The 26,061-nt window shown below is 39.0% G+C and overlaps 2 long non-coding RNA genes across 2 annotated transcripts in view; one reads left to right on the forward strand and one right to left on the reverse strand.

Moving 5' to 3' along the window:
• Window positions 1-15,281, forward strand: part of LOC141578730 (uncharacterized) — a 61,345-nt gene extending 46,064 nt beyond the window's left edge. The window contains exon 2 of the long non-coding RNA XR_012509394.1: window positions 15,092-15,281. This is a non-coding gene — a long non-coding RNA (uncharacterized LOC141578730). The remainder of the gene's footprint in view (window positions 1-15,091) is intronic.
• LOC123615358 (uncharacterized) lies at window positions 1,075-25,405 on the reverse strand. Its single transcript, XR_006722930.2, has 2 exons — window positions 23,723-25,405; window positions 1,075-2,569 (listed from the first exon to the last, which is right to left on the reverse strand). It is a non-coding gene; the product is annotated as an uncharacterized LOC123615358 (long non-coding RNA).
• Between the last annotated feature and the right edge of the window lie 656 nt (window positions 25,406-26,061).

Here is a 26,061-nt window from a genome sequence, read left to right on the forward strand (position 1 = left end):
TTGCCTTTAGCTCAGTTTGTATCTTAGCAATTGAGTTATCTAATTTTGATTGACTCCTCTTTATAGTTTCTACTTCCTTGTTACAGTGATCTGCATTTCTATCAATAATCTAATTTTTTTTTTTAGCATTTTACTACCTCCTTTTTGAACCTGGAGTTTGGTAGAATGATGTCTGTTTAATTGTTTATTCTTTCAGGGGATTTCTTTTTTTCTTTTAATTGAGAGTAGTTCCTCTGTTTTCATTTTACTTAATTTCTCTGACTTTATAGGAGAAACTGTTATCTACTGTGGTCTTGAAAGGGTGTTTTTATATGGTAGCATCCTTCTGTAGCCTGTATGAGTCCAGTATTTTTGGTGCAAAGGCTGTTAATGGTATGGATACCTGTCACATTTGTCTTCAGAGTGTGCTGGCCATTGTCCCACTGCTTGGGGGTAGGGAGGAAAGCCTGGTGTTGTGGTGACCAGAGCCTGCACTGTTGGCTGGGGCTTCCTCTCTGCTCTGTGATGGTCATAGTCCTGTTGGGAGCAGGGTCTGCTCCCAGTTGTTGGAGTAAAGGTCCCCAGATCTAGTTCTAAGCTGTGTTGTGAGGTAGGCAGGACTGGAACACTCCCTCTGGGAAAAAAAGCAGCTGGGTTTTCCTCCCCAGGAACTGTTCCCAGGATGTGTGACTCTGTAACACTGCCCACCACCAGGTGTGTGTGCTTTTAAACTGCTGCTGCTGGCTCCGCCCCTGGACCTATCTCTGCTGTGGGAGTGCCAACAATCAGCGTGGACATCAGTCTAGTGCAAGCGTGCTTCCAAAGCACAAGCTCTCAAAGCCCACCAAAGCCATGCCCACTGTGGGAGCATCAAAAATCGGCTCAAGTGTGAGCCCTCCTCCAAGTGTGTATCCCATGAATTCCACTGCTGCTGGCACCTTCCCCTGAACTTTCTCTGCAGAAACCCAGATAATTGGCTGAACTTCAGCCCCAGTGCATGCAGCCTCCTAACACCCGCCACAGCTGGAGCCACACCTGACCATGAGCACACTGACAATGAGGCTACTATGGCAGATCCATGCCCCACGCTTCACACACTGATAATGGGGTTTTTATGGTGGACCCATGCTCCATTCTCCCATTTGAAGCCCAGAATACACTCCAGCCCCTCTCCCCAGCCAAACCAAGTCCTGTCCCTGGATCTGTCTGCTGAAGCTCAAGTTTCAGTACCCAGCCACTGTGCACACCAGCGGGCTTGTGTGTCAGGCTGGGATACGACCTCCATCAGTGTCACTCCCTCTCTATCCTGCCCAGCACACTTCTCTGAGGCAAAGTCCAGGCCACTGCAACTCCGTTTTTCCCAGCAGAACTCCCAGGTGGTGAAGGAGGTTCCCAGGATGAGAGAACATTTCTTCTTCCACAGCTCCCTCCCAGGGGCACAGGTCCCTTCCCAATCCTTCTCCTCCCAGCCCACCTTTTGTCCTGCCTGGTTATATGGGGATCTTTCTTGCAGCTTTGGTTGTATAAGAGAATAAGAGATCCTCTGCCAGCTTTCAGTTGGTATTCTGTAAGAATTGTTCCAGCTATAGATGTATTTTTCATGTATTTGTGGGAGTTCCATGGACATGATTTCTACGTCCTTCTATGCCATTTTGACCTCCTCTTGTGGTTGCATTTTTATTTTTCTGAAGCCCTTCCATGCTGCTTTCCATAGCAGTTGGAACATTTTACAATACCAACATTGCAGAAGGGTTTCAGTTTCTCCACATCTTTACCAAACTTCTGAGGGGAAAAAAACTTTTGACAATAGCTGTGGTGTGAGCCAATTTAAATTCTGGTTTTGATTTGCGTTTCTCTAACGGTCATTGATGTTGAGCATCTTTTCATGTGATTATTGGCCACTTCTGTGTCTTTTATGGAGAAATACTGATCTAAGTACTTAGTTCGTCTTTAACTTTGGTTATTTGAATTTTCTTATTGAGTTATAAAAGTTATTTATACATTTGGGATATTAACAGATACATGAGTTTTAAATATTTTCTCCCATTCCATAGATTGCCTTTACACTGTGTTGACCGTGTCCTTTGATGCTCAAATGTTTTTAAGATAGAGGCCAACCACTTGTCTGTTTTTCCTTTAATTGCCTGGGGTTTTGGCAATATCCAAGAAATCATTACAAAATCCACTGTCGTAAAGATATTCTTCTATGTTTTCTTCTATTTTACAGTTGTACATTTAGGTCTTTAGGCCATTTTTGAGTTGGTTTTTATATATGGTAGAAGATAACCTTCATTCTCTTGTATGTGGATATCTGATTTTCCCTGCAACTTTTTTTGACAAGACTCTTCTCATTGAGCTGTCCTGGCATTCTCATAGAAGGTCACTTGACTATATATATGAAGGTTTATTTCTTTTCTTTATATTCTGTTCCATTGGTCTATATGTCTCTCTTTATGCCAGTACCAAACTGTACTGATTACTGTAGCTTTGTAGTAAGTTTTGAAGATGGGACGTATGACACCTCCAACTTCATTCTTCTCTAAGATTGTTTTGCCTATTCGAGGTCATTTGGTATTCCATAATTCTATTTCTGAAAGGAGAGGAAAAAAGAGAAAATGAAAACATAATTGGGAATTTTATAGCAATCACAATCTGTAAATCTTTTCTGGGTAATATTGGCATGTAACAAAGTTAAGTTCTCTGATCCATTACAGTGGATGTCATTTCATTAAATCAGTTTCTTCATTAATTTCTTTCAACAATGTTTTGCAGTTTTCATTATACAAGTCTTGCACCTACTTGGTTAAATTGATTCCTAAGTATTTAATCTGTTCAAGGCTACTGAAAATGGAATTATTTTCTTAAGTTCCTTTTTGGTTTTGTTGTATACAATATATTTCTATTGAAGTATAATCACTTTAGAATGTTGTGTCAATTTCTGGTGTACAGCATAATGCTTCAGTTATACATGAACATACATACATTTGTTTCCATATTCTTTTTCACCATAGGTTACTACAAGATACTGAATATAGTTCCCTGTGCTATACAGTATGAACTTGTTTATCTATTTTATATATAGTAGTATCTGTAAATCTAAAACTCCCAATTTATCCCTTCCCATCCACCCCCAGTAACCATGTTTGTTTTCTATGTCTGTGAGTCTGCTTCCGTTATTGTAAATAAGTTTGCTTTTTTTTTAGATTCCACATATATATGATATAATGTGGTATTTTTGTCTTTCTGGCTTACTTCACTGAGAATGACAATCTCCAGGTCCATCCATGTTGCTGCAAATGACATTTATTATGTTTTATGGCTGATTAGTATTCCATCTTTATTCAGTCATTTGTTGATGGAAATCTAGGTTGTTTCCATGTCTTAACTATTGTAAATAGTGCTGCTATGATCAATGGGGTGCATGTATCTTTTTTGAGTTAAGGTTCCCTCTGGATATATGCCCAGGAGTGGGATTGCTGGATCATATGGTAAGTCTATTTTTAGTCTTTTTGAGGACTCTCCATACTGTTTCCCATAACAGCTGCACCAAGCTACATTCCTTCCAACAGTGTAGGAGGGTTCCCTGTTCTCCACACCCTGTTCAGCATTTATTGTTTGAGGACTTTTTAATGATGACCATTCTGACTGGTGTGAAGTGATACACTGTAGTTTTGATTTGCATTTCTCTGATAATTAGCGATACTGAGCATTTTTTTCATGTGCCTATTGGCCATTTGTATGTCTTCATTGGAGAATTGCTTGTTTAGCTCTTCTGCCCATCTTTGGATTGGGTTGTTTGTTTTTTTATTATTAAGTTGTATGAGCTGTTTTTATATTCTGGAAATTAAGCCCTTGTCAGTCTCGTCTTTGGCAAATATTTTCTCCTATTCTGTAGGTTGTTGTTCTGTTTTGCTTATGGTTTCCTTTGCTGTGCAAAAGCTTTTAAATTTAATTAGGCCCTATTTGCTTATTTTTGCTTTTATTTCTATTGCCTGGATAGACTGCCCTAGGAGAACATTGCTAAGATTTACATCAGAGAATGTTTTGCCTTTGTTTTCTTCTAAGAGGTTTACAGTGTCTTGTCTTGTATTTTATTTTTTTAGTGGGGAAGTAATTAGGTTTATTTATGGTGTATATTTTCATGGACGTACTGGGGATTGAACCCAGGACCTCATGCATGCCAGGCACACATTCTACCACTGAGCTGTATACTCCTCCGTACAGTGTCTTGTCTTACGTTTAAGTCTTCAAGCTAGTTTAATTTATTTTTGTGTATGGTGTGAGGGAGTACTCTAACTTCATTGATTTACATGCAGCTCTCCAGCTTTCCCAACACCATTTGGTGAAGAGACTGTCTTTACTCCATTCTTGCCTCCTTTGTCAAAGATTAACTGACCAAAAGTTTGTGGGTTTATATCTGGGCTCTCTATTCTGTTCCATTGATCCATATTCTGTTTTTGTACCAATACCATGCTGTTTTTATTACTGTAGTATTGTCTGAAGTCTGGGAGGGTTATTCCTCCTGCTTCATTCTTTTTCCTCAGTATTGTTTTGGCAATTCTGGGTCTTTTATGATTCCATATAAGTTTTAGGATTATTTGTCGTAGTTCTGTTCTTAAGTTCCTTTCTGGATAATTCATTCTTTGAGTGTTGATTTTGTATTCTGCAATTTTGTGGAATTCATTATTTCTCACAATTATTGTGAGTGTGTGTTTGTGTGTGTAACAGTTATAGAGTTTAATACATAAAAAGTCTTGGATATCTTTTCTTTTTTTGCCTAATTGCCCTGGCTAGGACTTCCAATGCTATGTTAATTATGAGTGCCAAGAGTAACCATCCTTGTATTGTTCCTTATTTTTCAGTCTTTCTCCACTGAATATGACATCAGCTGTGTTCTTTTCATTTATAGGCTTTATTATGTTGAAGTAGTTTTCTGTATTCCTAGTTTGTTGAGTGTTTTATTATGAAAGGGTGTTGAATCTTTTTGGGTTTTTTGGGGGTGAACATGTCTTCAAATTTATTTGCTAGATTTTGGTTTCCTGTAATTCTTAAATAATCTCATACCACCTGATTGGCTTGATGAAAATAAACCCAGCTACAAAACAAAAACAAGAAAAGATATCAGCTTAGACACAAAAGCCAAAAAATTTTCCACTATAGACAAGAACAAAGCAAAACACCAGCATTAATTTATTGGCAAGTGATACTCTTATGAATTATTTTCCTAATGCAATGTAACCAATTATTGCTCTGTGTCAGCATCTACTAACAAGGAAAAACAAACAGGCAGAATTTAGGTCCAATTATACTATCGAATATTCTTGTACTCCAAGAGTAACAGTATACCAAAACATTAATAAAGGAAGATATGGAAGGTGTTTTTTCCTGATTTACAGGACAGAAAATAACATTATGTCCTTCTATTACATGACTAAATATTGCAGGAAATACACATTCAAGTTTATAGTTCTAGTGAACAAATGCATAAGCAATTCCATGATCCCTCTCTGTTACAATCATCCTAATCTGTGATGGAGCAAAAAATGTCAAGTGTAAGAACAGGCATAAGAGGCTGAATATCACAGTTACAGCTTTAGCTCTGCTACTAAATAGACTGAGTGATTGATTGACTTAAGTCAATCACTTTCTTTCTCTAAGCTTTCATTTTCTAATCTGTAATATGAGTCCAGTGAACTAGATTAAGATTGTTGGATCTGTAGAATCAAGGTCTATTTATTTTTCAAGGTCTGGAAGAGTACACAATTTTTAAAACAGCATTATTGAGGTAAAATTGATATTAAAAGAACTGCACATATTTAACGTGTACCACTTGATGAGTTGGAAATATGCAAACACCCATGAAACCATCACCACAATCAAGGTAACAGTCATATCCAACAACTCCCAGACTTCCCTGGGTCTTTTAAACTATAGACTCTATGATGTAGAGCAGATCTCTAGAAATTATTCATCTAGTATAAGCAAAACTTTATACCCATTGAACGACTCCCTGTTTTCCTCACACCCAGACCCTAGCAACCACTACTATATTTTCTATATCTATGAGTTTCTTTATTTAAGATACAGTGTATTAGTGGAATCATGCAGTACTTGTCCTTCTGTGACTAGCTTATTTCATTTAGCATAATGTCTTCCAGGTCCAACTATGTTGTTGCAAATGGAATGATTTCCTTCTTTTTTGAGGTTGAACAATCTATTGTACATATATACCACTTTTTTTATCCACTCCTCTGTCATTGGATATGGGTTGTATCTGTATGACTATTGTTAATAATGCTGCAATTCACAGATAACTACTTGAGATCCTGATTTTAATTCATTTGGATATACAAAAAATAGGATTGGTGAATCATGTTATACTTTTAATTTTTTGAGGAACCTCTCTACATTGCTGTCCACAGCTGCTGCACCACTTTTCATTCGTACCAACAGTGTACAAGCATACCCTTTCCTCTACATACTCACCTACACTTGTTATCTTTTTACTTTTTAATAATATTCATTCTACTGTATGATGATATCTCACTATGGTTTTGATTTGCATTTCCCTGATCATTAGTGACATTGAGTGTCTTTTCATATATCTGTTGGTCATTTGTACGTCTTCTCTGGGGAAAAAATCTATTCAGGTCTTTTGCCCATTTTTAAATCTTTTTTTTTTTTTTTTTAAATGTGGAAGGGGGTTGGGTATAGCTCAGTGTTAGAGTGCATGCTTAGCATGCACGAGGTCCCAGGTTTAATCCCCAGGACTTCCATTAAAAAGAAAAAGAATGAAGGGAAATCTAGAGGTCATTATGCTAAGTAAAGTAAGCCAGACAGATAAAGACAGATACGGTGTGGTATCACTTATATGTGGGACCTAAACAAAGGTCAGTCTGGTAGGAAGACAGTAGAACGGTGGTTAGCAAGTGCTAAGGTGGGAGAAATGGAGAAATGTTGGCCAAGGGTACAAACTTTCCATTATAAGATGAGTAAGTTCTAAGGACCTAATGTACAACTTGGTGACTGTAGTTAATATTGTATGATATATGTGAAATTTGCTGGGAGGATGTTTTAAGCATTCTTAGGGGAAAAAAGTGATAGATGTTTTAACTTGATTGTAATAATCTTTTCACAGTGTGTATTTATATCGAATAGTCACTTTGTACACTTTAAATATATTATGTTTGTCAATTATACATCAAAAATAACTTTTTTAATGAAGGAAGAAAGATCAGATTCTTTTAGGGGAAAAAAAAGCCTGAGTAGTTCATCACCTCTAGAAATACTTTACAGGAAGTGCTAGTGGAGTTCTTCAATTTAAAATAAAAGGACTTTCATAACCTAAAAACATGTGACAGTATAAATCGTACTGGTAAAGGCAAAGATGAAGTCAAATTCAGAATACTTTACTTTAATACAAAAAACTACAAACTTCCAGTGACAAATAAGTACTGGGAATATAATGTACAACATGATGACTATAGTTAACACTGATGTATGGTATATTTGAAGCCTGTTAGCGTAAATCCTAAGAGTCCTCATCACAAGGGGAAAAAAAAACTTTTTTTTTTTTGGTATCTAGGTAATTACATGATGTGTATTAACTAAACTTACATGGTAATCATGTCACAATATATGACAGCCAAGTCATTATGCTGTATGCCTTAGATTTATACAGTACTGTATGTCAATTATATCAATAAAACGAGAAAAAAGAATGTGCTAATACAGTAATGGTATGCATAAATTACTTTTAAATCTAATATAAAAGTTAGAAGACAAAACTATTAAAATGATTACTATAATTTCACAATGCATAAACAATACTTAAAATGTAAACTGTGACATCAATAACATAATATGGGCTGAAGGAGAAGTAAAAGGTTAGAAATTCTTGTATGCAATTGAAGTTGTCATCATCAGCTAAAAATAGATGTTATATCTATGTTTTATGTAAGCCTCATGGTAACCAAAAAGAAAAAAACTTCTAGTAGATTCAGAATATAAAGAGAAAGGAATCACAGCATACCACTACCAAAAAAAAAATCACAAAGGAACACAGGAAGAGAGGAAGAAAGTAACAAAGGACTTTTTAAAACAGGCAGAAAACATCAGAATCACAATAGTAACTCCTTACCTATCAGTAATTACTCTAAATGTAAATGGATTATATTTCCCTATCAAAATACAGTAGCTAAATGAAGAAGAATAAAGGATCTAACTATATGCTGCCTGTAAAAGATACATTTTTGCTTGAAGAGCAGACATAGGCTGAAAACGAATGGTTGGGAAAAGATACATGCAAAAAGAGTTGGCTTTTTGAAAGGACAAAATTGACAAATCTTAAGCTACAGTAACCGTTAACTTAGGAGAGAAGACTAAAGAAAATTATAAATGAAAGAGGAAACATTACAACTGGTAGAGTTGCCAACTAAATGCAGAGTTTCAAAAGACTGCTGTGGACAACTGTATGCCAACTACAATGTGGATAACCTGGACGAAATGAATTTTGTGAAACATACAATGCCTTTATAATGGAGACAAATGTGAACAGACCAATAATGAATAAGGAGAGTGAATCAGTAATCAACATCTTCCCAGCAAAGAAAACCCCAGGACCAGAAGGCTTTGCTAGTGAATTCTGCCAAACATTTCGAGAAGAATTAGTACCGATCCTTCTCAACCTCTTCCAAAAAATTGAGGAGAAACACTTCCAAAGGCATTTTGTGAGGCCAGTGTTATTAACCTGATACCAAAGCCAGGTAAGTATACTACAAGAAAAGAAAACTACAGGCCAAAATCCCTGATGAACACAGATGTAAAAATCGTCAACAAAATACTAACAAGTAGTATTTAAAGCACATTAAAAGGATTTTATACCATGATCTAGTGGGACGCATCCCTAGGATGCATTGATGTTCAAAATATGCATATCAATAAGTGTGATATACCACATTAAAATGAAAGAGAAAAACCGTATGATCATTTGAATAGATGCAGAAAAAGCACTTGACAAAATTTAACATTCTTTCATGATAAAGACTCCAAACAAATTAAGTATAGGAGGAACTTACTTCAACATAGTAAAGGCCCTTATAATGACAAGTCCACAGTTAACAACATACTCAACAGTGAAAAGCTGAAAGTTTTTCCTCTAAGGCCAGGAACAAGACAAGGGTGCCCACTATCACTTTTAGTCAATATAGTAGTAGAAGTCCTTGCCAGTCCTTACAATCAGGGAAGAAAAAGAAATCAAAGGTATCCAAATTGGAAAGAAAGAACTTAAATGTTCTCTGCAGATGACATAATATGATACATAGAAATCCTAAAGACTCTCCAAAAAAACTGTTAAAACTAAAAATTCAGTAGTTTCAGGATACAAAATTAACATACAAAAATTAGTTCCATTTCTATACATCAATAGACATTCTAAAAAAGAAAACAATCCCATTCACAACTGTATCAAAAACAATAAAATAATTAAGGATAAATTTAACCAAAGAGGTAAAAGATCTGTGCACTGAAAACTATATAAAGTGAAAGAAAAAACTAAATGAAAAACTGAAGACACAAACAAATGGAAGTTATCCCATGCTCATGGATTAGAAGAATTAATATTAAAATGTCTAGATTTAATGCAGTCCCTATCAATTTCAGTAACATTTTTTCAAAGAAATAATTTTAAAATTAATATGGAACCACAAAGACCCCAAATAGCCAAAGCAATCTTGTACAAGAACAAAGCTGCTGGCATCTTACTTCTTGACTTCAAAGTATACTACAAAGCTACTGTAATAAAAACAGTATACTACTGGGATTAAAATAGATATATAGTTTACTGGAACAGAATAAAGAGCCTAGAAATAAATCTATTCATTTACAGGGAACTGATCTGTGACCAGGGTGCCAAGAACACAAAGTGGCAAAAGGATAGCCTCTTCAATAAATGATGCTGGGAAAACTGAGTATCCACATGCATAACAAGGAAACTGGACCCTTATTTCACACAATATACAGAAAAAAAAATTTATTTCAAGGCTTAATATTTCATTTATATATATATATAAATGAAATATTTATATATATATTATATATATTATTATATATATATAAATAAAGAAATCCTTCCATTTGCTACAACACAGATGAAACTGGAGGACATTTCACTAAGTGAAATAAGCCAGAATGAGAAAGATAAATACTGTAGTATGATATTACTTATATGTTGAATCTAAAAAAGTCAAATTCATAAAAGCAGAAAGTAGAACTGTAGCTGCCAGCTGCTAGAGTTTGGGGGGAATGAGCAGATACTGGGCAGAGGTACAGATTCAGCTGTACAGTATGAGTAAGTGCTGGAGACTAAGGTACACCCTGGTGACTACAGTAATAACACTGTACTGTACACGTGAAAGCTGCTAACAAGAAGAGTAAATCTTGTGTTCTCTCCATATACATAAAAATGATAACTATGTAAAAAATAAATAAAAATAACTATGTGATGTAAGGACTGTGTTAATTAGCTTTATTTTTGTAACTATTTCACATGTACACATATATCAAAATGTCACATTGTACACAAACATATAAAACATTTATTTATCAATTATACCTCAGTAGGCCTGGGAAAAAAGAAATAGTCCACTGCAGAGAACAGAATGGTGGTTTCCAGAGGCTTGGAAATGGGGAAGTGTTAGTCAAACGGTACAAAGTTCGGATATACAAGGTAAGAAAGTTCCTGGGGGTCTACTGCAAAAATAAACACACACAAATTCCTAAACATAAGACCTGAAACTGCAGAACTCCTAAAGAAAAAGGGGAATAGATTCATTAAACTAGTCTTAACAATGATTTCATGGATATGACACCAAAAGCACAGGCAACAGAGTGCAACAATCAAAAGAGGCAACCTGCAGAACAGGAAAAAATATTTGCAAATCATGTATTTGGTAAGAGGTTAATATCCAAAATATATAAGGAACTCCTGCAACTCAATAGTTTTAAAAAATGAATAACTTAGTTTTAAAATGAACTAAAGACTTGAATAGACATTTCTCCAAAGACAAATAAATGGCCAACAGGTATATGAAAAGATATTCAACATCACTAATCATCAGGAAAGTGCAAATAAAAACCACAATATCACCTCACAAATATCAGGATGAATATTACCAAAAAACTAATAGACAACACAAGTATTGGAGAAACTGGAACCCTTGTACACTGTTGGCAGGAATGCAAAATGGTGGAACACCTATGGAAAACAGTGTGGAGATTTCTCAAAAAATAAAAATTGAACAACTATATCATCCAGCAGTCCCACTTCTGGGTATTTATCCCAAAGAACTGAAATCAGGATATTGTTATCTTCACTCCTGTGTTCATAATAGCACTATTCACAGTATTTCAAAATGTGAAAACAACCTAAATGCCTATTGACAGATGAAAGGATAAAGAAAATGGACATATATGTAATATAATTTAATAACATTAAATATATAATATTTATTAAATATACTATATTTTAAGGTGGATAAAATTACATTATGTATATATATATATTACAGAATATTATTCAGCCTCAAGATAAGGAAATTCTGCAATATGCAACAAAATCATTGAATCTTGAGGACATTATGCTAAATGAAATAAACCAATCACAGAAAAACAAACTATATAATTGCATGTATGAGGTATCTAAAATAGTCAAATTCATACAATCAAAGACTGTACTGGTAGTTGTCAGAGGTTGGAGAGAGGGGAAAATGAAGAGGTACTAATCAATGAGCATAAAGTTTCAGTTCATCAAGATGAATTCTTTATCTACTGTACACATCATCATAATCATTGTATGTAATGCCAACAATACTGTATTGTACACTTAAAAATTTAAGAGGATATATCTCATGTTAAATGGTCTTACCACAATACAGTTTAACATTTTAAATAATAAATACTTCACCAGACATTGATAATGTGCCCTGGGGGCAACATAGTCACCTGCTGAGAACCACTTCATTTTTAAAAAGCAGTGTATCTTAAAATTTTTTAAAGCTGATAAAATGCTATATTAAAAAATACCCAAGTTAATACTTTAAAAGACAGGAATGTGACAAATGTGGTGTATTACATTTATTGATTTGTATGTCAAACCATCCTTTTATCCCAGGGATAAATCCCACTTGATCATGGTGTATGATCTTTTTACTGTGCTGCTGAACTCAGAGGCTAGTATTTTGTTGAGAATTTTTGCATTTATATTCACCAGAGAAATGCAAATCAAAACTACAATGAAGTATCACCTCACACCAATCAGAATGGCCATCATTAAAAAGTCCTCAAATGATAAATGCTGGAGAGGGTGTGGAGAACAGGGACCCCTCCTACACTGTTGTATTCACTACAGTGAAGATGTGAGAATGTAGTTTGGTGCAGCCATTATGGAAAACAGTATGGAGATTACTTTAAAAAAACTAAAATAGACTTACCATATGATCTAGCAATCCCACTCCTGGACACATATCCAGTGTTCATGGCAGCACATATACAATAGCCAAGACATGGAAACAACCTACATTTCCCTCAATAGATGACTAGATAAAGAAGCTGTGGTATATTTATGCAATTGAATACTACTCAGCCATAAAAAAGAATAAAATGCCAACTTCAGCAACATAGATGGACTTGGAGATTGTCATTCTAAGTGAAGTAAGCCAGAAAGAGAAAGAAAAATACCATATGATATCACTCATATGTGGAATCAGAAGAAGAAGGAGGGGGAGGAAAAGGAAGAAGACGACAACAACAAATGAACTTCCTTACAAAGCAGGAACAAAACTCACAGACATAGAAAACAGACTTAGGCTTACCAGGGGGTAAAGGGGGTGGGAAGGGATAAATTGTAAGTTTGATATTTGCAGATACTAACTACTATATATAAAATAAACAAGTTTCTACTGTGTAACACAGGGAACTATATTCAATATCTTGTAGTAACTTTTAATGAAAAAGAATATGAAAAGGAATATATGTATGTATATATATGAAACATTATGCTGTATACCAGAAATTGATGCAACACTGTAAATTTACTATATACTTCAATTAAAAAAAATTACAAATCTGCACAGAAAAAAAATCAACAAAATGAAAAGGCAGTCTACAGAATGGGAGAAAATATTTGCAAACCATATGTCTGTATCTGATAAGGGATTAATATCCAAAATATATAAAAAACTCATACAACTCAATAGAAAAAAAAAACCAACCTGAGGAACTGAATAATTTTTTTTTTTGAAAGAAGATATACAAGTGGTTGGGGGGAAAAGAAGAAAACAAAAATAAAAACGAAAGAGAAGATACACACAAATGGCTAACAGGTACAAGAAAATGTGCTCAGCATCACTAAACATAAGATAAATGCAAATCAAATCCACAATGACATATTACCTCACACCTGTTAGAATGACTATCATCAAAAGACAAGAGATAACAAGTGCTGGTGAGGATGTGGAAAAAAGGGAACCAATGTATACTGTTGGTGTGAATGTACATCAGTGCAACCATTATGGAAAACAGTATGGGAGGTTCTCAAAAAATTAAAAATACAATTAGCATATGATCCATCAATCCCACTTCTGAGTATATATCCAAAGGAAATGAAAACAGGGTCTTGAAGATATACCTTCATTTTCATGGTTATTGCAGGATTATTCACTAGCTAAGATGAAAACAGTGTAAATGAATAAATATACAAAGATGTGGTATATATATATACAATGAGTTATTATTCAGCCATGAGAAAATAGAAAATCCTGCCATTTGTGACCATATAGATGAATATGCTAAGTGAAATAAGACAGAGAAAGACAAATACTATATGCCATCACTTGTATGTGGAATCTAAAAAGGTCAAACTCATAAAAACAGAGTAGAATGGTGGCTATCTGAGGCTAGGGGTGGGAAAAGTGTTGGTCAAAGGGTAAAAATTTCCAGTTAGAAGATGAATAAGTTATGGATCTAATGCACAGCATTGTAGTTATAGTTAAGAATAATGTATCATAAACTTAAAAGTTGTTAGGAGAATAGATTTAAATGTTCTCAGCACAAAAAAGTAATGGTAAATATGACATGATGGAGGTTTTAGCCACCACTGGTAGCAACCATTTTGTAATATAAGTATATCAAATCAATACACTGTACATATTAAACTTACAAAGTGCTGTATGTCAATTATATCGCAACAAAGCAGGAAAAAAATAAAATACCCCTGCTTCTTTATATCTTTCCCAAAACTAAGGGTCTTTCAATACGCTTTAGTCACATGCCCCATGGTCCTACATAGTGTGTGTTTTCATAAACCCACATTTTCAACTACAAGTATATTCCAGATGGTTTTGGCTTCAGCATTGACAGCTGTAAAAATACAAGCTTTTACCAAATATGTAAGGTATTTTAATGGAATACTTAGTAAATTATAATAAGCAGAGATACTAATGTCATACTTCTGATTAGAGCTCTGATTAGCTTGTTACTGTTCTTAGGACTAAGGTTAATACTGACTGTTCTTACATTATCTCTCAGATCGTCATCACATAGTTACTGCTTCACTTCCCACCACGTTCCCTAACTCTCTACGTCGCAAACACAGTAGATGTTTCTCAAATCACAAAGACTGTGTATGACTTTCTGTCAAGTTTTTCCAAGTGACTTTAACTTTTCTTGAAACTGCTGGAAAAAGTACATTTTTTAATCATAAAATGATTAAGTATCCAAATAAAAAACAAGTATGAAGTAACACTACCTCTCTATCCCCAGTTTCGGTGTTTCTTTTCATTGCACTTTTTCAAAACTTTTCTAAGCTTTTCCACTGAATAACACAGAATAATTAGATTAGGTCTGGTTACCTGTAAGGTTTACAAAGGCAGAGATACACTTGCTCTGGTTCTCCACTGTATCACAGATTCCCACCTGAAAGCCTAGCACCTGCTGGTCAGTTTAAGTTACATATATATAATTAGTCATTGGTGGTACCCCAGAAATCAGACTTTCAGCTTTTAAACTAGATTAGGAAAGTGGTTTTGTTTTGTTCTGTTTTTTATTTCTGATCCAGAAGGCAAAGAAGAACTGAAAAACATAGATGTCACTACTGATGAGCATAAAGATACCGGATGTTGAGAAACATAAAGCCAGCAACACAGAGATACATCCTGGAGAATGTTCCACATGTGCTTGAGAAGAATGTGTATTCTGTTGCTTTTGTACTGTATTTGTCTATAAAATCCATTTGGCCTAAACTGTCATTCAAGGCCCGTGTTTCCTTTTTGATTTTGTTTTAATACTCTATCCATTTATAAAAGTTGGATATTAAAATCCACTACAATTATCTTTAATATACAAACTAACCAATCCAAATCTATAGCCCCAACCACCAACTAACTCACACACCAAGTCAGTACTTCCCCTGCCCTAAATCACCACAAGGCCAGGTACCAATCTGAAACTACTTCTGTAGTCCAGAACCTCCTGTAATTATTCAAACTAGCCAATCCTAAGCAGCTTACTCAGCCCTGCCTTGCCTCTCCCATAGAAACCCCACTAAAACTGGATAGCAGCATGTAAATCAATGAAGTTAGAACACTCCCTCACATACACAAAAACAAACTAAGAATGGCTTAAAGACTTACATATAAGACAAGATGTGATAGCTCTCCTAGAAGAAAACATAGGCAAAACATTTTCTGACATAAATCTTAGCAATGTTCTCCTATGGCAGTCTATCCAGGAAATAGAAACAAGAGCAAAAATAAACAAATGGGACCTAATTAAACTTACAAGCTTTTGCACAGAATAGGAAACCACAAGCAAAACAAAAAGACAACCTACGGAATGGGAGAAAATATTTACAAATGATGCAACTGACAAAGGCTTAATTTCTAGAATATATAAACAGCTCATACAACTTAATAACAACAACAAAAAAAAAAAACCCAATCCAAAAATGGGCAGAAGATCTAAACAAGCAGTTCTCCAATGAAGATATACAAATGGCCAATAGGCACATGAAAAAATGTACAGTATCACTAATTATCAGAGAAATGCAAATCAAAACTATAATGAGGTATCACTTCACACCAATCAGAATGGCCATCATTCAAAAGTCCATGAACAGCAAATGCTGGAGAGGATGTGGAGAAAAGGGACCCCTCCTACACTACTGGTGGGAATGTAGTTTTGTGCAGCTATTATAGAATACAGTATGGAGATACCTCAAAAAACTAAAGTAGGCTTACCATATGATCCAGCAATCCCACATCTGGGTATATATCCAGAGGGAATTCTAATTCAAAAAGATACATGAACCCCAATGTTCATAGCAGCACTATATATAATAGCCAAGATGCAGAAGCAACCTAAATGTTCATTGACAGATGACTGGACAAAGAAGTTGTGATATATTTATACAATGGAATACTACTCAGCCATAAAAAGAATAAAATAATGCCATTTGCAGCAACATGGATGGACCTAGAGATCATCATTCTAAGTGAAGTAAGCCAGAAAGAGAAAGAAAAATACCATATGCTATCACTCATATGTGGAATCTAGAAGAAAAAAGGACACTATGAACTTCATCTACAATATGGAAACAGACTCACAGACATAGTAAACAATCTTATGGTTACCAGGGAAAGGGGGTGGGAAGGGATAAATTTGGGAGTTTAAGATTTACAAATGTTAGCCTCTATATATATAAATAGATTTTCTTCAAGTTTCTGCTATATAGCACAGGGAACTATGTTCAATATCTTGTAGTAACTTCTAATGAAAAAAATATGAAAACAAATATGTGTATGTATATGCATGACTGGGACATTGTGCTGTACACCAGATATTGACACATTGTAACTGATGGTACTTCAATTTAAAAAAAAAAAAAAAAAAAGAAATCTCAATAAAGGCTGTGGCCTCTGTCTTTCCCTCACTCTCTTCTGCCTCCTGACCAACACAAGTGCTCTCCACATGGCCCTATGTGCCCCTTTCCCTGGGAAATGTAATAAAATCGCCTTTCAATGGTATTAACCTCTGTGTTGGCACTCAGTCACTGCATAAATTAAAATGCTCTGGGGACAAATGAGACAGTCAAGCCTTTTACTCCTAAGTATTGGACCATGAACAACAACAAAAAGAACAAAGAGTACCATTTATCATCCAGTTACACAAAGGTTAAGTCACAATCGACTTCAGTCACCCACCAACAGTGTACCTTGAGAATGCAGGATGAAAAAAACAGGATGAGGCACTCTATGCTTTGGATAGACCCCAAGATACTTAGATGCATATCTCAGGAAAAACTTAAGTAACCCCAGATTCTTGCTTCTTCCCATACATAGATAAGCACTAAAATCATTGACTTGAAAAATCTGTTTGTGATTAGCAGTAATCTTTCACCAAGATGTATGCTTGACTCCGTGTATTTCCTAGCCCAAAAAAAAAATCATATATACTGGCTCCTCCCCTATATTTTTGCAGCAGTTCCTCAGAGCTGTCTCCTGAGCTATAGTTCTCAGTAAGACTCAATAAGACAAACTCACGACTCCTATGTTGTGTTTTTCTTTAAGTTGAGAGACAGCCTAGTACATAAACCCAAGAGAAAGCCTAGTACATAAACATCCACAGCAGCTTTATTTGCAGTAGCTCCAAATTAGTATCAATCCAAATCCATTACAAGATGAAAAGAAAAACAAACTGGTATATCCATACAAGTAAATACTACTCTCTAATAAAGAGAATGACATACCCATACATGCTGCATGGAGGAATCTGAAAATAATTATGATGTGTGGAGGAAAAAAGGGCACAAAAGAGTCAACATTTTGTTATTTTTGTTATTCCATTTATATATCCAGAATTGGAAGTCTGTAGTGAAAGACAGTAAGTCAAAGGTCATGGGAAGGGGGGGCCAGGCTGGGGGGAAGGAGGGATTATAAAGGAGGATGAGGTAATGTGGAGAGTGATGAATATGTTATGTATCACAGTGATGGTTTCATGGGCCTATACATATGACAGAACATCATTTTACACTTTAAATGTACAGTTTACTGCCCACCAATTATATCTCAAAAGAGCTTTCCAAAAAATGGCTTCACATAAATATCTGGATCTCCTGCTTCTCTTGAAAAACTGGAAGATTTGACAAAGATACTGACTGTAACTATTCTCATCCTTCTGGTGGGGCACCCCTACTTAAATGGAAGGAAAGACCAGCAAGCAATAAAGACTGAGTCACAGAAGTCACACTCTTGGACTACACTCTCTCTCTTCTCTTGGTCTCCATTTACTTGCCTGTGTAATGGTGGCTTTGCGGTAAACAGCCCAGGGAGCCTCAAGAATCCAGAAACCTTGAAGATGATGTGCTCTGCCAGTGACCTTGTCCACAGGGGAAATGTAAATCTGGAAGTCCTGTAAATATTCACACATGCTCGTCCCTCACAGCTTTAGTGACCAGAATATTTCTGGAAGCATCTTTAGATGGTGTACAGCCTCTTCAGCTCGCTTCCCCCAACTCTTATGAATCACATCCAGTGTGTGAATGTAACTATGGTGACTCCTCAATGACCTTAGACCACTCATGATTTCCTCCAGGGAAGGGGGAGGCATAGAGGGCTGCCTTCCCTGGGCACACCGGGTAACCTGATGCACATTGGCCAGCCAGTACAGGTGAGATGGCTGCCGCCACAGGCACTGGCAGTGATCTAACTCAGGCAAGGGCCTTGGGCAGGCCAAACTGCAACTCAGGTCCTGAAAGCTTCCCGCATAACCAGCATTCATGGGGAGCCTCCCCACCATGGGTATTCAGGTGTAGGAGATACACCTTTTGGTTGATGGCTACTTCATAAAGGCTACTCTCAGAACTTTCCCCTGGTGTCATTCTTGTTGACCAAGCAGAAAGCACACATCCTACGCTGTAAAGGCCATTCTTCAGTTTGAACTTTCTGGTAACATATAAGGAAAGGCCATTAGCCTAAGGCTTTCCTACAATGTGAGTTCTCTGATGTTTAATGAGGGCAGACTTATGGCTAAAGAATTTCCCACATTCAAGGCATTAATAAAGCCATTCTCTAATGTGTACTCTCTGGCATCGAAACAATGTGGATTTAAGGCTGAAGGCTTTGCCACATTCTCTACACTCATAAGGCTTTTCACCAGTGTGAACTCTCTGATGTGCAATACAGCCAGAGCTTTGGCTAAAGAATTTCCCACATTCAGTGCACTTACAAGGCCTTTCTCTGGTATGAATTCTCTGGTGCCAGAAAGGTGTGATTTTTGTGGCTAACGAATCTTCCACATTCACTACACTTATAAGTTCTTGCCCTAGTGTGAACTCTGATGTTCAGTAAGACCAGAGCTTTGCCTAAAGAATTTTCCACATTCACTGCATTTGTAAGTTCTTTCTCTAGTGTGGATTTCCTGGTGCTGAACAAGTCCTTTTTTTTTTTTTTTTTTTTTTTTGAGTGAAGGTAGATTTATTCAGAGAGGTACACTGAAAGGCAAGAGAAGGGCCATGAGATGTGGGGGTTGGGTACTCAGATTAAAAGTAGGTACACATTCCGTAGGCAGAATGTGGGCCGTCTCCAAAGAGGGAGAGAGAGGCAGCCGTGAGGCACCGTGTTGCTGGTTTTTATGGGCTTGGTGGCTTCATATGCTAATAAGTGGAAGAAGCAGTCTAAGGGGATGGGGCTGGGTTTCCCAGGAAGTTGGCCATTTCCCACTCTTTGACCTTTTGTGGCTAGCCTTGGGACTGCCATGGTGCCTGTGGGCGTGTTCGTCACCATGTTAATATATTACAATGGGCATATAATGAAGCTCAAGATCTACTAGAAGTTAAATCTTTCATCATCCTGAGCCTCAAGGCCTACTGGGGGTTGAATCTTTCACCATTTTGATGCTAACTGCTGTGGCAGTCCTGAACAAGTCTTTATTTCTAGCTGAAGGTTTCACCACATTCACTACACTCATGAGGTCCTTCACCAGCGTGAATTCTCTGGTGTTGAACAAGTCTATGTTTCTAGCTGTAGGTTTTCCCACATTCCCTGCACTTACAAGGCCTTTCTCCAGTGTTAACTTTCTTGTGCTGAACAAGGAGGGAGCTTTTGCTGTAGGCTTTCCCACCTTCACTGCACCCATAAGGCCTTATGCCCAAGTGAACTCTCTGGTGTACAGTAAGACTGCAGTTATGACTACAGAATTTTCCACATTCAATGCACTGATAAGGTCTTTCTCCAGTGTGAACTCTCTGGTGCTCAACAAGCCTATTTTTGCAGGTAAAGGCTTTCCCACGTTCACCACACCTATAATGCCCTTCTCCAATGTGAAAAGCCTCCCTGCCCTCAGTATTTCTAGGTGAAGTCTCCTTGCTGTGAGTGGTCTGGTGTTAGAGAAGGCCCAGGCCAGGCAGGAGGTCCTTCCCACTGTCCCCACACATAAAGGAATTCTCTGACATGTGGACTCCGCAATTCTTAACAAACCCCAGTCCTCACCCCTTCTGAGGTGTTTCTCTTCTCTGTGCTGCTTGTGTTGCTGGTGAATGCTTGCACTGAATCAGACTGGTCTCCCACATGCTGCATGCATGCACAGTTTCTGCCTGGGGTGTATTCCTTGGTTCTCAGCAAAATACAGAATGTCTTTCAAGACTGGACCACACATCCCACAAGGACAGGCATTCTGGGTGGCTGGACCTGTCCTGGGAGTCGTGAGCTGGGACATGCCTTGAGAAGGTGGCTCATCCTCCACTGGAAACCAACAACCCGAAAGCAGAGAAATGCTGGGGAAGCACATGTAGACCCTGATGGTAGGGGGAAGCCCTATCACAAGTGTGTTTCTTACAAACCCAGGAATGAGTACTTAGGACTACTGGGAGGACAAGGGGACTGAAGTGGGGGTGAGAAAGGGTCTGCTGAGCCTGGCAAGATCACACAATGGAGAGGTCTACTGTGCAAGGACACAGTGATGGGAAACAGCACAGGAAGTCTCCAACTCACTTCTCTGCAAAAGGCTTTCTGCAGGGTTTTGTCTGCTGGTGACATGAACACTGAACAAAAGAGAAAATCAATTGCAACCAAGCAGCTGGTGTTCGTGGACTACATAGAATATGTCGACATCTCAACACATTATACGTAGCTCAGTGTCAGAGAGCACTTCAAAGGGAGCAGTAGAGACGAACAGGGAGACCTGCAAGTCTGACAGATGTGGATTAGCCCTGACCGGAAGTCACGAGTAGAAACAATAAAGGGGCAAAATGTCAAGAATGGGGATTAAAAGATAGACATTACAGCCCTTGTCATATGGCCCATCATTGGTATGAAAACAATGATATGCGCACTGGAGAGGCTCCTGGTATGATCTGAACCCAGCCCTAACATGGAGTCATCCCCCACATCCCACGTCCCAAGGTTAATCCCCCTCCAGGGCCTTCTTGCTGTGGCTGGAGTGACGCTTGCCCTGTCAGGCACCCACATCTCTCCCCGCAAATCCAGCTGGGCATCTACACGGAACCTGGAAGGTGCAAGTCCTAAGTGAAAGACAAGGCAGATGAGGAGACAGCACTGGTGCAGAGCAGCCCACCCCAGGACAGACCATAGGAAAAAAAAACCTAATATTACAAAAAAGAGCCTTGGATGACTGTCTTACAGGAATAGCCCAGTGGCCCCACAAGTGGTGACCATGCTGGTGTCTGCAATTCCTGGCAGTCAGGCATAAGAAGATGTCAGCTGGAGGGAAGAGGGCAGAATCTGGGGCCGAGAGGTACAATGAATCTGGAGAGTCGCCCTGCCAAGCGACTTTCTTTGGGATCCACTGGTTTCACCACAAGACTTCTTACCCCCATATCCTTCCCTGTAAGAGTTCAGGGATGCCGAAGGGCTGCTTGGGAGAGGATAAGGAAGTACACTCAACCAAGCCTGGCACCCAGAACACTTATGCCAAGAAAGCCTAGGAAGTAAGCAAATGTCTATAGTCTGGCTGCGAGAAGGAAAGAGCAGCCCGTAGAGAAACAGGGAAGAAAAGAGCCTAGGGAAGGAAAGATGCTGAGCTGAGTGTGAGAACATACCCAGTGAGGCCACAAATGCAAAATTCTCCAACATCACAGTACAGGAGTCTCTGAGTCCCATCAAGAACTTCCCACTCCTCCTGAGACATGTTCACAGACATATGCTCAAAGGTTACACTGCCCTAACATGATGGGGAGGGCAGTGTCCCTCAGCAGCCTCTCTCACCAGGACCCTCAGGTTTATCCCCCAAACATCCACTCCCTGCCCACTCACCTCTCCAGCTCCAGGATAGGATATACGAGGCCCAGAAGCCACTGGTGCCAGCACTCTCCTCTTGCCTATTGATCACTGGGCCACCCCACATCAACTACAGGCATTTGGGCAAATAAATGCCATCCACGCACTGGGCGTGGCATGAAAGGCTCCACCTCCTCTCTTGCAGCGAGTTCCCCAGGGGTTCCCAGATCATGCCTCCCAGACACAAACATGGGCTCAGTTTTCTCCTGCTGGGAGCAGGTCCCTGGGACCTTCGGTTCACACATCACTCCATAGCCACACCTCCTCCACGACTCCGAACGCCCCTCCCCAGCCACTGCTACCTCCTCCTCCACCTCAGCCCACACCAAAGGCATCTCCCCGGCCTCCACATGCCACTCTGCACATGTTTCCCAGAGAGTGCTTGGCAAATGCAATCAGGATTCCATCCTGGCCCGGACCTCTAATGGCCCACACTGACAGGGAAAGCCCCTACTCTTGCTTCAAAGGCTCTCCACCATGCTCCTTCCTTGCTTCAGCCTCAGCCACCAGAATCACGTGCAGGTGTCACATATTAAAGCCCACTTTACTGCTGTGTTGCCCATGCTGTCCCATCACCAGTCTTGGCCTTCCTCTTTCCACCCAAGACTCATTCAACACCTAGCACTGGGCCCAGCTACTCTCCCAGCTGGCCCATTTGCTCTGAGCTTCTCTGCCAACCTAAACATTGGCCTCTCACCTCCATCACTGCTCTGCTTCCACATCCATCTTATGTGCACCCCTCCCTTGGAAGCCTTAGTCTCCTACCAGACCCACCTCCCCCCTCCCCCCAGCCACTACCTTCCCTCATCTGCCTGGGTGATGCTCACTAACCCCAGTCAGGTGCTCAAGAGAGAGGCCCAGCATCCAGTTTTTCTATAAAACCTTAAGACCCCAACCCGAAGATGGGCTCACAGTCTTTAAGGCATTAGCCTGCTGTGACTCCCTTTGCCGGGCAAAGCAAAGCTGCTCTTTTCTTTGCTCCCAAGAAAAAAAAGAGACAGGGAGAGAGAGGCCTAGTCCTCCGACCTGGCCCTCCTCTTCCTTGCCCCCTTACAACATTGTCACCATGACCTGAAGGCTCCCCCTCCTAAATGTGACTCACAGCTCCATCCCAGTCTACACACAGGCTTCAGGATTCGGAGGTGGGGGTCTGGGCAAGTGAGGGCCTAAGACATATAGCATCAACCTGCTCTGGGTCCCACAGCAGGACCGCCCGAGAACCAGTGGCGGAGCGAGGCCCAGAAACGCTGGCGACCAAGCCGGGTGCCGTGGGTTCAGACAAACCCCTACCTCGGCCTACCCGCCTCGCGCAGTCACCCGGGGCAGCGCCCTCTCCGAGCCACCGACCCGCCTTTATGCGCTGTGGAAAACGTCTCCTCGCGCCCCTTCCCGCTTACCTTTCCTCGGGCCAGACCAACAGTTCAGAAAAGGATCAAACAAACCGATTCAACCATCACCGAAATGACCGCCGCAGGGAGGACGCCGGAAGTCCCGCCTTGACAGGTTCCGCAAAGTACGAGGGCGGCTTTCTCCTCAGCCTTTATTGGCCCAGCGCCGCAGACGCGCTGCGCAGAGGCACATGGGCAATGTAGTTCCCGCCGGGCCACGTACCTTAACAAGGCGCGCCCTCTCGAGAAATCCGGGCACCGGCCAAGGTTCCCCAGGAGAGGGGCTCAGAAGCAGTGCCTAGAAGTTCCCATGAAGAGATGGGGTCTCGCTCCTTTTAAAGGGGCCCACGAAGATTTCCGTGGCGTGTAGCCTGCAACGGATTACAGAAATACTTAGAGACATTTTATTCAGATGCTTCCCACAGCTAAAAAATTTATAAACACGTGAAAACTTTTTAGTTCGATATGCACTGTATCCACCTGTTACCTGGAAGCTAATAAGTATTATCTTATTCTCTTCAAATGCATGTGGGCTGAAGTCAATTTTGTAGACTACAGTATGTTCGCGCAATGACAAGAGAGAAAAAACTCCAAACGGGGTCATATTGGGGAAGATGAGAGACTGATGTCGGGTGAGCTGAGTATGGAGCCCTCCTGCAGTTCCCACAGCAAGCACGCCTGTCTTTGTAGTCAGTGATTGTGCTCACCCCATGAGTGTAACCAGAGGAAGCCGGTAATGAACCCAAGTTCGGCTACTTGCTGCTGGAAAGTCCAATACCTGAGAAACGAGTGTTGGTGAAAAGGGAAAAGCAGCTTTATCCAGGAGGCCAGCAACCTGGGAAGATGGTGGACTAATGTCCTACGACCATCCCCAAGGTGCAGTTAGGGGACAAAATTTTTAAAGGCAGTGTGAGGGAGGGGACTGCAGGGTGGTGAACAGCACCTGCACAATTCTCAGAATGGTTGGCATCAGGATGAAGTTTTGAGCATCACCCATCTTCTGGTTTCAACTGGTCTGGGGGTCTGCCTGCTTACAGTCAGCAGTTTTCATTTGGTGGGGATTTGCCTCCTGTAAAAACAACTTAGGAGTGTGTGTCAGACCTTTATCAGTATCTATCAGAGAACTGGGAGTTCAGTGACTATGCTATGTGGCTGGTTTAGGGTATAAATTTCTTTCACAGCTATTCTTGCTTATTTTCCAAATACAACACAAATGGCATACAAATAAACCATATAATTGTAATCTTTTGAGTCCAGCTTCTTTACTCATTATAATATTTCTCAGATTCTTTCATGTTGTTTCATGTGCCAATAGTTTGTTCCTTTTTATTGCTGAGTAGCTTTCAATTGTAGGAATGTGACATGTCTGGTTGATCTATTCACTAATTGAAGGACACTTAGGTTTTTTTCCAGTTTTGATAAACTGAAATCTGAATAAAGCTGCTATAAACACTGGCAGGCAGGTTTTTATGTGAGGATAAATTGTCATTTCTTTTGAGTGTAAACCTAGGAGAAGGACTTCTGGGTCATATGATAAGAAAAGATCAATTTTATAAGAATAAAGTACATTTTTTCTTCAAAAAAAATCCTGTTAATTAAATTAAGGTTACATTAAACTGACTTCTATTTTTAGGGGGAAATGACATTTTTGTTCTAGTGAAATTTCCCTTTCATGGTATTTTCATTTATTTAAATTCTGTGTATATCTGTCCCTCATGAAAATTTTAGAACTTTTGAAAAAATATTAATTTAATAAATTTAACAAATATTTCGTGAGGGTCTATTCTGTGTTTTGCAATGTTTTAGTACTGGGGCTGGAGATATAAATTCAAAGGTTGTAGATAAAGTTGAAGCTAGATGATATCACTAAGAAAGTGCATATATAAAAAGAAAAGAGATGCAAAGAAAATGACCCCTGGTATAGGACACAAAGAACCGTAAGAAGCCGAGAAGTTATTCTCCAGTAAGACAGGAAAGAAAACAATAGACTGTGATATCGCGAAAGTCAAACTGAAAGAGAGAGACCGAGAAACATAGAGACAAAGAGATCAGTTGTGACAAATGAATAACCATTGGAACTACGGCAATTAACTCATTAATCTACATTATTCCATAGGAAAAGTCTTGGCAGGTCCATCCCAATTGTTTTTTAATGTTTGGCCGTTTTTCTCAGTGCCATTTCAAAAAATAATCCATTCTTTCTTCATGATTCAATGAGCTGTGATTATTATATCTTAAACATCTTCCAAAACCTACGTGTTTTCTTTTCTGTGACGATGACGGTCTCGCTAGTCTTCCACTAAAACGATACTGTTTATTAGCTGTAGACCTACACCTGTGCTGCAATA

The sequence above is a fragment of the Camelus bactrianus genome, chromosome 9 (genome assembly GCF_048773025.1).
Source record: "Camelus bactrianus isolate YW-2024 breed Bactrian camel chromosome 9, ASM4877302v1, whole genome shotgun sequence".
Lineage (NCBI taxonomy): Eukaryota > Metazoa > Chordata > Mammalia > Artiodactyla > Camelidae > Camelus > Camelus bactrianus.